The sequence below is a fragment of the Cupressus sempervirens genome, chromosome 6 (assembly GCF_028749045.1).
Source record: "Cupressus sempervirens isolate cs-2001-9-10 chromosome 6, ASM2874904v1, whole genome shotgun sequence".
In the NCBI taxonomy this organism is placed as follows: Eukaryota; Viridiplantae; Streptophyta; class Pinopsida; order Cupressales; family Cupressaceae; genus Cupressus; species Cupressus sempervirens.
Window position 1 is genome coordinate 67,719,696 of NC_143123.1, and position 10,566 is coordinate 67,730,261.

Consider the following 10,566-nt stretch of genomic DNA (forward strand, 5'->3'; position numbering starts at 1 on the left):
TCTATCAATTAGACCAAAGCTTCCTTGATATGTCACCACCTTGCAAAAAACATTTCAGATCAAAATACTTAGCCGTTTGAAAGATATGATCAAATCTTTAAAATTTAAGGTTTTTTTTTACTCCAACAGGTTTGCACAAAAACCAGCAAGTAAAGGTGGGTTTCCCTATAGTGGGTGCCAAAAATGTATGCCTACAATGTGGGCACACTTCTATGAGTCATTATATTTAAGATTGCTCAAAAATGAGGTCACGAATTGCGGCTCATAGCTCCCTATTTATGGAGTGTAGGGGTTTGTAATGGAGGCCCTCAGTTTGACCTAGTTTATGCCCATGCAAGTACACCACAAAACAAGAGATTAAATGATCTAATATGCATGTAAATGAAGATGAAAACTAATCGAAATGATAACAATGCAAAACAATGCAAGAAAAGAAACGTAATAACAATGCAGATCTAATCTATGAAAACAAATATGAATCTAAATTAATATGCAAAAGCAAGGATGAAAACTCATGATGAAAGCCATGCATGCAAGAGAGAATAAGACAAGAAGATAGAAGTTCTCCACAAAAAGCTTTAGTATTCAAAACTCCTTCTTCAAAAATTGTTCTTCAAACTTGCAGCATAATAATAGCATAAAAATGGATGATATCTAAAATGAGGAGAGGGCTCTCCTTTATAAAGGAGATTGAATGATCAAGATTAAGAGGAAAAAAGATTTAATCAAGGGTGGAGAAAGAATAATCTATGTGAAAATAAAATCCACCAATGAGAAAATAGGAAAAGAATTAAATGGAGAAGAAAATGTAAAGAGGAAAAAGATAACTCCCACATTAAGTGTAGAGAAAACAAAAAAAAAGATTTGTTTATTTTTTTATTTGTTTTATTTCCTTTTTCATGTGGGAGAAAAGAGGAGAAAAATTAAATAGAATCCCACTTAGAAAATAAAAAAGGTTTATTTAATTTTTAATTTATTTTATTTCCTTTTTTCATCAAAAAGATATATTTAAGTGGGATTTTTATTTAATTAAAAGGGAGCAAGTTTTTTTAATTAAATAGAAAATATTTAATTAAATTAAAAATACGTTTTTCTCTTAATTAATTAAATGTGGATGAATTATTTAATTAAAAGAAAAGTTTTCTTTTCATTAAATGGAGACTTATTTTATTTAATTAAAAAAGAGATTTTATTTTAATTAAATAAGACTTAGGATAAAATGATCAACCTTAGAAAAATAAATAATCAAATTTGATCAAGGAAATTGATTTAAATTGATTTTATAAAATATTGGAAACTGTTGATTCATGAAATTTGATAAATTGAATAATGGGGCCCCATAGTCTAGGCGACCATTTTAGGGTGCATACAAAACCAACACTAAATCCATCTAGTTATCCAAATAGACAAAACAAACTCTCCCACTTGCTCACACTAAAATATATGTTTTTTCTCACCATTTAAAGGTAGAACACTCACAAAGGGAAGTAGTTAAAGTTGGAGGAAGCATTGGGGGGTTTTTTATTCTTTAATTTAGTTGTGGGACCAGGTGTTAGAGTAGAACACCGGTGCAAAGTGCCTTGCATTATGGCCACCATTCACAAGAGAGACACCTCCAAAGCTAGCTTTCAAGCAATTTTTTTTTCTTTTTACAAGTAGCATTTTATGAGGACTAGTCAGGCTTTTATCCCACATTGATGCTGCTAGGGAAATTTTACATATTTAAAAGCATGAGTGCACTATGATAATTTGTCTTAAAGAGATCAACTTTTATAAGCCAAAGACTTCTCACATGGGGCCCAATCAACTTGGTGGCCTATAAGTGAATTTTTGGTCAAACCTGATGACATAGATAGATGATATGGATAGTGATTTCAGCAGTGACATGGCACCACAAATGAATCATAAGGTGACAAGTGGTAGCACATGGGAAAATTACACAAGGCACTCTAGATGTGGCATAGAAATTGAGGTGCCAATGTGGCATGGTAGGATAGCTTTCACAAATGTGCATTCCCACATACGACATGGCAATTGCTAACTATCCATTCAAGAATGTGCCTAATTGACACAAGATAATGGTCCCCAGTCAGTGCTAACATAGCAAGGTAGACTCCTAGCCAATAACAAAGTGCTATGTGGTAGTGATGTGGCGAGTGCCAAACAGAGGATGACATGGTGCAATGATTGTGCACGAAAGGATCAATGAGAAGTTACCACATGGTAGGTGTTATGTGACTAGTGGACCAATCAAAGTGTGCCACATGGTGCCCAGGTGGCAGGTGATGTGGCAGACCCTAACCAATGTTGTGCTGCTATGTGGTACAGATGGCCAAACTTTAGTTAACATGGATGCACAAATAGAGAAAAATTTCAAAAATGGAGAAAATCAAATATTTTATTGTTTTAGTCAGAAAGGCACATGCAGAAGTTTTAAATCTTTTAATATTATATTCTAAAGTTTAAACTTTAGAAAATATTTAATTTTTTGCAAAAAAAGGTGCAGTCTAGATAGCCATGCCAGGGGCCTAATTTTCAAACTGATCCATTAGGCATTTCCAATAAGCAAATATATGACTATTATATATTTTCAAAACCAAGAGAGAGCAAATTTTTTGTTTTTGTTTTTTGTTTCTATACAAGAAGCCATTGGTTCAAGATATGCAAGGTTTTGTCTTGGATACCCATTTTTTAGTTTCATTCAATTAAGGTAGTTCAGATTTGATTTTTAATGAAATCGTAAACTGGATGAACATCAGAGGTAGTATGAATACAGTTAGGGGTAGATTTTGTCACTTCTAATTTAGTTTAGTAAAGATATTATTAGCATTTTAGATGCATATTTGATGGTTCTTTTCAAAATAGAGTTTCTCATTAGTTAGAGGAGATATTTTTAGTTGGTTATAGAACAATGATGAGAATCATATCAGATTTCAGTTATAGAAAGATGAGAGATGCTTTGCAATAATAGGGATGAGAATCATATCAGATTTCAGTTAATGAAAGATGAGAGGTGCTTTGCAATAGTAGGGAATGAAGATTCAAGTGGACACATGTCACTTCTAGATCAGATTTGAGATTTCATTCCTTTCCTATATCTTTCTCTTTCTGATTCATTGTAAGGGTTCCATTTTTTACTATGAGGCCAGTTGGTTCCAGTTTTTGATATGTTTCCATTACTGTGATACCACATTCTTTAGCATTTTTCTCTTGTAATGAACAACAAGTAATAAGAATATAGATAGTTTTGATCTATTAGGTAGTTTTATGATTCAATTTCATGCATCTTATTATTTGTTTCAAGGAAATAAATAAAAGTGCAACAGTAAGTTAATCTTCTATTTGAGTTGTATCTCTTGTTCATGTTATTTGTGATCTTTTGTGATATATGTACAAGATGCATATTGTCCAGTTGCAATCTATTTCAGATCATATGTGTTGATATTGTATGCTTGTGATTGAAGGAGTCATGTAAATGCTTAGTTTATCATCATAGGGTTGTAGATCTCATGAAGGGATAAGTTGAGTATGAGATTCAAAAAGATGTAGATGTCTGATTCATAAGGTGAATGGATAGATCAAGAAGTCCTAATGTATGGGATATGTTAATGACTTTTAGGGATGTGTGTTATGGGTTTGTGGGATTTCCCAATAGATAAGGCATTGATCAGCTATAGGATCAAAGTGTTATGTTGTTCATGTCTTTATTTTGCTAAAATCAACATCATTAATCAAGTATCATTTCCTATTAATGTTGAAAGAGTTGAAAGGATGCCATTACTTAGCTTATCAATTTTTTAGGCCATGTTATTAGCTATTTCATATCTATCATCTCTACATAAGTGTTAGAAGATTAAGGGTTTTATCTTTTTTGTTAGATTCAAGTGTATGCTTTGAACATTGGTACCATATAAATGAATCTGAGGTATACCCTCCTGGGTTTTGCAAAGCCTGAAGAAGAAGAAGGGTCTAGCCCTATAGTTGGTTCGATGTCTAAAAGGCTATGTTGTAGATGGGAAATAGTTTTTCCCTAGATGTATGTTTTTTTCTAATGTAGGAGCATCTTGGGTGAAAGAGCAATCTTGCATCACCCAAAAATATTTTATTTTTAGTCTTTTCTATTTTAAAAAGGGCTAGCAAATAAGGTAGTTCCTATTTATGGGAACTTGCTATTCTTAGTAAGTTTTTAATATGAGCTTAGAATGTTTTCATTTTATATATGAAGGTTCATTTTATATTTATAATCCTACCATAAAAATCTCATTGCTCTAGCTTATGTATCAGAGAAGTTATTGTGGATTATTGGTGAAAAATTTTGCATAAAAATATTCAGGCTCATAGTTGGAGGCCTTAGAGTTCCTGGATGAGGTTTGAAAACTCAATGGAAGGGTGCTTGTGTAGTTTTGAGCTTGTAGATCAAGAGCTAGTGTTTTCAAAAATTTGTTATAATAGCCAATTGGTGCAATAGTTTGAGAGTTATGGCCTTTCAAAGTTGGCCTACCCAAAATATCTAAAATAATTTTCAAAGATGTATTTGGCTAACTCTATATGAATTGTTAGGCTTTGTCAGCCCTAGGTATTAAGTTTAATTGTCTAGAACCTTCTCAAGCAGCATAAAATTGCCTATTTAAGAAAGACCTAAACATTATCTAGAATAACTTTGGGTGATAGTTCATAGCTTTTCTTGTAAATTATTGTAATAAAGGTGCCTAAGTGGATTAGCATATTGTACTTGTGAATTTTTTGATTTCACATATGCAACACAAATTACAAGTCCATATTTTGTTCTCACATTTGTGGTTTCTTTATTTTCTATTATGGTTTATGGTATTAAGGGGAACACCCTTTATCAAGTGGTATCAGTGCCAAGTTTCTTCAATGTGTAGATAGATCATCAACTATGAGGTAGTTCACATCAGGATCATGGTTTGGGTTGATGATGTAGATAGATCACCAATTGTGAGCAATTTGCATTAGGGTTTCAGTAGAAGCACAAAAATTCTTCCATAAAGTGAGCGTGGTGGAAGAGTCAAAGGTGTTACACTTGAGTATTTTAGAACCCTCCAGAGGAAAATGCAAGCAATGCAAGAATAGATTCTTAGAGGAATGAATCTTATCATAGGAGATTATGAAAGTGAGGATGAAAGAGAAGAAGGAAACATAGACCCAAACAATTAGAGGAAGTTCTTAGCCCAGAGGAGGTGAAGGTTTTTAGGGCCATTTGTTTGATGTACCCACATTTTAGGAAATCTTAACCTAAAGGAATTGATCCACTGGATCAATGAAATGGAAGAGTACTTTGAATATGAAGGTATTGAAGATCTAGAGAGGATCAAGTTTGTGAAGGCCAAACTAAAGGGTCATGTAAAGATTTGGTGGCAGGAGATCCAATTGGATCAAAATAAAAGAGGAAAGGACAAAATTTCTAGATGGGATCTAATGGTAGCTAAAATGAAGTGATAGTTCATTCATGTAGATTATGAGTTTGATCTATTGAAAAAATGCAAGGGTTAAAACAAGTCAAAAAATCTATTCAAGAGTACACTAAAGAGTTCTACCAAGTTTTCATTAGAACCAGCCATGCAAAAGCTCATAAGGAGAAAGTTGTCTATTATCTTAATGGGTTATGGCCAAGCATTCAGGATGAGATGAGTCTTGTTCAAGTGACTAGTATTGAGGAGGCATACTAGTTTTCCCTAAGGGTTGAGGAGAAACTAAGAAAGAGGTTTGATAACAAGAATAGTGGAAGAGGTTGTGGTGGAAGATCTAGCAGATGATCTTATGGAGGTTGTAATGATGATCAAAACAAAAAGGATGAGGCTAGAAGTAGAAGTTAGAACTAGAGGGGAAATAGTCCCAATTGTTTCTATGATTAGAAGAATAGAGATCAAAGAGAAAGAGCTAGAGGAAAAGGATCTAGAGGAGAAGGCTTCTATCGGAAATGTTTTCAATGTGAAGAAGAAGGGCATAAAGCATTTGAATTTTCCTAGCACCAAGGAAGGATAGATCAAAGAATAGAAAGAAAGGCCAGAGTTGCACATGTTGATGAAGATGTGAGATCCTCACATTCTAAAGATGCTGAAAGAGGAGAAGTCCTAGTTAATAGAAGAGTAATGCTGAGTAGTGAGAACTAACCTAATCAAAGGAATTTTTTTCACACAAGGTGTAGATGTAAAGATAAGTGTTGTGATGTGATCATTGATGGTGGAAGTATTGTCAATCTGGTGTCAAAAATGATGGTCATGAAGTTGAAGTTGAAGAGACAGAATCACCTGCATCCATACAGTATTACTTGGGTGCAAGATGACCACAAGGCAATGATTAATGAGTAGTTCTTTGTGAAGTTCAAGATTGGAAGCGACCAAAATGAGGTATTATGTGATATCATATCTATGGACATATGTCATATTTTGTTGGATAGGCCATGGCAGTTTGATAGGCACACTGTATACGATGGGTGAGAAAATACCCACACTCTAACCAAGGATGGAGTGAAGCATAAGTTGAAGTCATTGAAGGATAAAGAAGAGTTGATATCAAAATTATCTCAATTCCTACCTTATTAATGCTATGGTTATTTTTGAAATATGCCTCATTTTAAGCATTAAAATGGTCATTTCCTCTTTGAGTTTTTTAGAAAATTTTCCCTTCAATATCTCTGGCTCATTTCTAGCTCTACCTAGCACTTCAAATTTTCAAAATCCAACTTTTGAGTCAAAATTTGTCACAGGTTAATGAAGGAAACCAAAAATATGTATTTTCAATTGCATCATTAACCATTAACCTCTCAAAAGGTTAAGATTAAATGTCAAAATCCATGTTAAATTTTGAAAGCTTAACCATCAACCTCTCTTTTTTAAAAAAGGGTTAAGATAAGCTTGCAAAATTAACCTTCAAAAAAATGGTTAAGATATGCTTGCAAAATTAATCTTTTAAAAGTTTAACGTTATGGTCCAAAATTTGTATTTTCAAGATGGTTAATTAACCTTCACTCAACCATCAAATGATGGAAAGTACAAATAAATTAAAAGAGCCTAAGCTATCAGTAATGAATGGATTTAAATTTCTAATAAATTAACCTACTTGCTTGCAGTTTTCCTCTTTTCCCCAACCTGTAACTTCAATGCATATGTCACGAATACACAACCAATCATAATGATTGGGTCTTGAGCAAGGAGAAAGAACTAAGTGGATGATTAATGAATGCCATCCTGATGCAAAGGAATCAGAGATAGGAGCTGGTTTGGAGAATGTTTTTGTACTATGTCATCTCAAATATGATGATCAAAATGCAAGGATTGAGATGTGTCATTTATTTCCTAAGAATGGGAATGTCTCCTCCTCTAAAGGCAGAAAGTTTGATGATATTGTCAAAGAAATTTTTTTTCATTGTCAGAATCCCAATATAGATTCTTCTTCTTCTGATGATCTAATGCTTTTATCAATGGTGACTATATTGAACTATTTGATATTTTGAGTTCTAATTCATTTTTATTCAAGAACCCACATACCACCTGCCAGTTCAGAACTAGATACTGGGACAATGTGTGGTTTGGATAGTCATGGATTGAAGAAAAAGAAGTCAGATATTAAAAATTTTGCAACCTTCTTCAAATAGGAGTGTGAAATATAGGTGGACATGCCATGAAGAACATGGGACAGTGGTATTAGTATGCCAAATGTTTGAAGAAATGCTAATAATATGATGTAATGGTAGACTCAATCTCCGTATTGGACAATTCAAAGGAAGAGTTCACTCATCTATTACAATTGAAAGTGTAATGATTGACATGTAATCATAATACAAAGGTATATGGGAGAGCACACAAGCAGTCAATATGCATAGCATAGACATGAACTTCAATATTGATAGAGGTGCCTCCAACACTATAATTATGATGAAGCACAAGATATATGGTTATCTCCTTGATAATTTTAAGGTGGGACTCTCCAATACATGTTGATACTATAAGTGGTGGGTTCATTACTCCATTTATCTATCCAAATGTGGACTGGGATTTCAGGTTGCCATTGGTGAGGAGCATCAATGTGAGTCAGCACAAATATGGCCTTGTTTATGTGGGAATTGGATAGATTATTTGGCACAACAAGCAAAACCTTCTAGAGGAGCTTATTTTCCATATCAATTATCTCAAAGCTAATAAAATTACTTTCACACTCAACCTCATCAAAGGTTCAAGATAGGTCATTGTACAATACTATGAACTGATTCACCTTGGCTACAAAAGATATGAGAAAATCATTGAAAACTATAGGAAAAAGGCAAAATATTTGTGTGATAGTATTATAAGAATAAGGTGGTTCAATATACTATCAAAAGAGCAAGGTGTGCCTCTAGTCACATTCTCTCTCAAGAAGAAGCTCATGTATAATGAACATGATATTTCAAAACATCTACGAAGGTTTAATTGGGTGGTGCTTGCATATATAATGGCTCTAGATGCTCAACATGTAAAAATTTTGTGTGTGGTCATATGAGAGGACTTCAACAAAAGTTTGGCTAATAGGCTTGTGCAATACATCTCTACAATTTTGAATGAATCGGAGTTGATGGCATTGAAGGGAGAGAAGGAGAAGGGAGCTATTATGGGTGCTTCTGCAAATGGAAATGTCCACAACAATAGAGTTTTAACAAAAATAAATCATATGAGGGAGTATCCCCTCTAAATGCAGAGGAAGGCCACATACCAAGGGCCTATCAAACTATTGGAGAAATCAATTTTCCACACACACTTTATTAGGCTAAATCATGTACTTTCTAAGTGACAAATCTATTTACCAATAGATTTTTGCTGACTCTACTAGGGAGACTAAACAAGAAAAGATTGATAGTCACATGTAATGAAGTACAATGGTGCTACCACATGAGAACATTTTTCTAGTTCTCTAATCAAATCTTAGCTTCCAAGATACCCAAGAGGATTTTATTTCAGACTTAAACACTCTAGCATGGTGGTGTAGACAAAGTTCATAGCAATAAGATGCTCTTGCATCAGAATATCATCAAGTAAATCAAGTTCTAGAAGAAGAAAAAGAAGAATTCGAGGAAATTTTATGAAGACCTCCTATTAGTCAGAATGTTGAGTTGTTGAAAGAATAGTAGTTATCCCAAGAAGAAATAGACAAAATTTGGTCACATCCAAGTGAAAATAAATAATAACCAATAAGTTGGCTAATAAACCATATACTTGAGTGGATAGACAAAAGGGTCTACTAGATGAAGATTTTGAAGCCCTTTGATAGTTAGATTTCAAGCCAGTTACTCCTAAGAAGAAGAAGAAGTTTAAGTCTATTAGTAGGCCATCTCCACCACCCAAGGCTACTATTTCTCCCATGGCCTTTCAAGCTTTGATATTTCTAGGTACCCTTGTACCTCTAGCCATAAAATTTTAGCCTTTAAACATCATTCTCCTACCCGTGGCACATCAAGCCCCGTAGCCTCTAGTCCTGTGGGGAGCCACTCTTGGTCCTTTAGCTCTAGGGAACCAATTACATGACATGCATGTTGGCTCCCAAATAAAATTTCCTAAGATTTTTGGTGACAAACGAGTCACTACTAATCAACACATCAATGCATTTTTTACAACAAGTGGGGTTCTTTCAATTAAATGCGAAGATGTTTCTATTCATCTTTTTGTTGAAACACTCACAGAAACCATGGCTGAATGGTTTGGTTAGTTGCCAATTGGATTAGTGACTTCATGGGAAACCTTGATTCAAGCTTTCAATAGGAGATTTAAAACTTTTGAAGATGAATATTTTATTCTCTCTAGTTAACTCAAATGAAGAAGGAGATTCATGAGCCAATGAAGAATTCATTTCTCTTTTTAACCAGATAGTGAATCAAATTCCCACCAACAAAAGACCCACTAAAGAAAATCAAATGACTTTCTTCATTAGCACTTAACCTTCTGATTTAAGCTTTCAAATATGAATGGTGAGCACTCCTAATCTAGTAGCTACACAAACTTTAGCCATTGAGGTGGAGGATGACCTGCTTAGTTCAGGTAAATGGAGTCATGATCTATAAAAAGGAAAGGGTCAGCAAGCTTTTGTCACTACTATTGACCCTTTATATCAAAAATTGGCTAATGATGTGTTGCAAATCAAGAAGCAGTTGTGTGACAATCCTCCACCTTTGTATCAAGATATCCCAAGAAGGAATTATATGCCCTATCAATAGAACAAACAATCTAAATGGCTACCCTAGCCAACACCAAGATTAACCTTTGAGCATCCTGCATCATCCGGTAATCAAGTTACTATGTGTGATTTTCACCTGATGATAGATAATGATGGTGCAAGTTGTCTTGAGATGGTTAGATTCATGAAAATGCATTTAATGGAAAAGAAAATAGAAGAATATGTGGTCCCTGAAGATGTAACAGAACCTACTATTGGGACCTCTTCCATAAACTTTATAGAATATGAATCTAATGATGATAAAGTTGAAGATATTAAAAATCATTCTTGCAATGCAGCTACACCAAATTGGAGACAAAGATTAGAAGATAAGTGGGGAAAAGAAGGAAAGGATAAAGCCTT

At 33.9% G+C, this 10,566-nt stretch overlaps 1 pseudogene; it reads left to right on the forward strand.

Moving 5' to 3' along the window:
* The first annotated feature begins 7,199 nt into the window (after positions 1-7,199).
* Positions 7,200-8,688, forward strand: LOC149551162 (glutamate decarboxylase pseudogene; annotated as a pseudogene).
* The last annotated feature ends 1,878 nt before the right edge of the window (positions 8,689-10,566 follow it).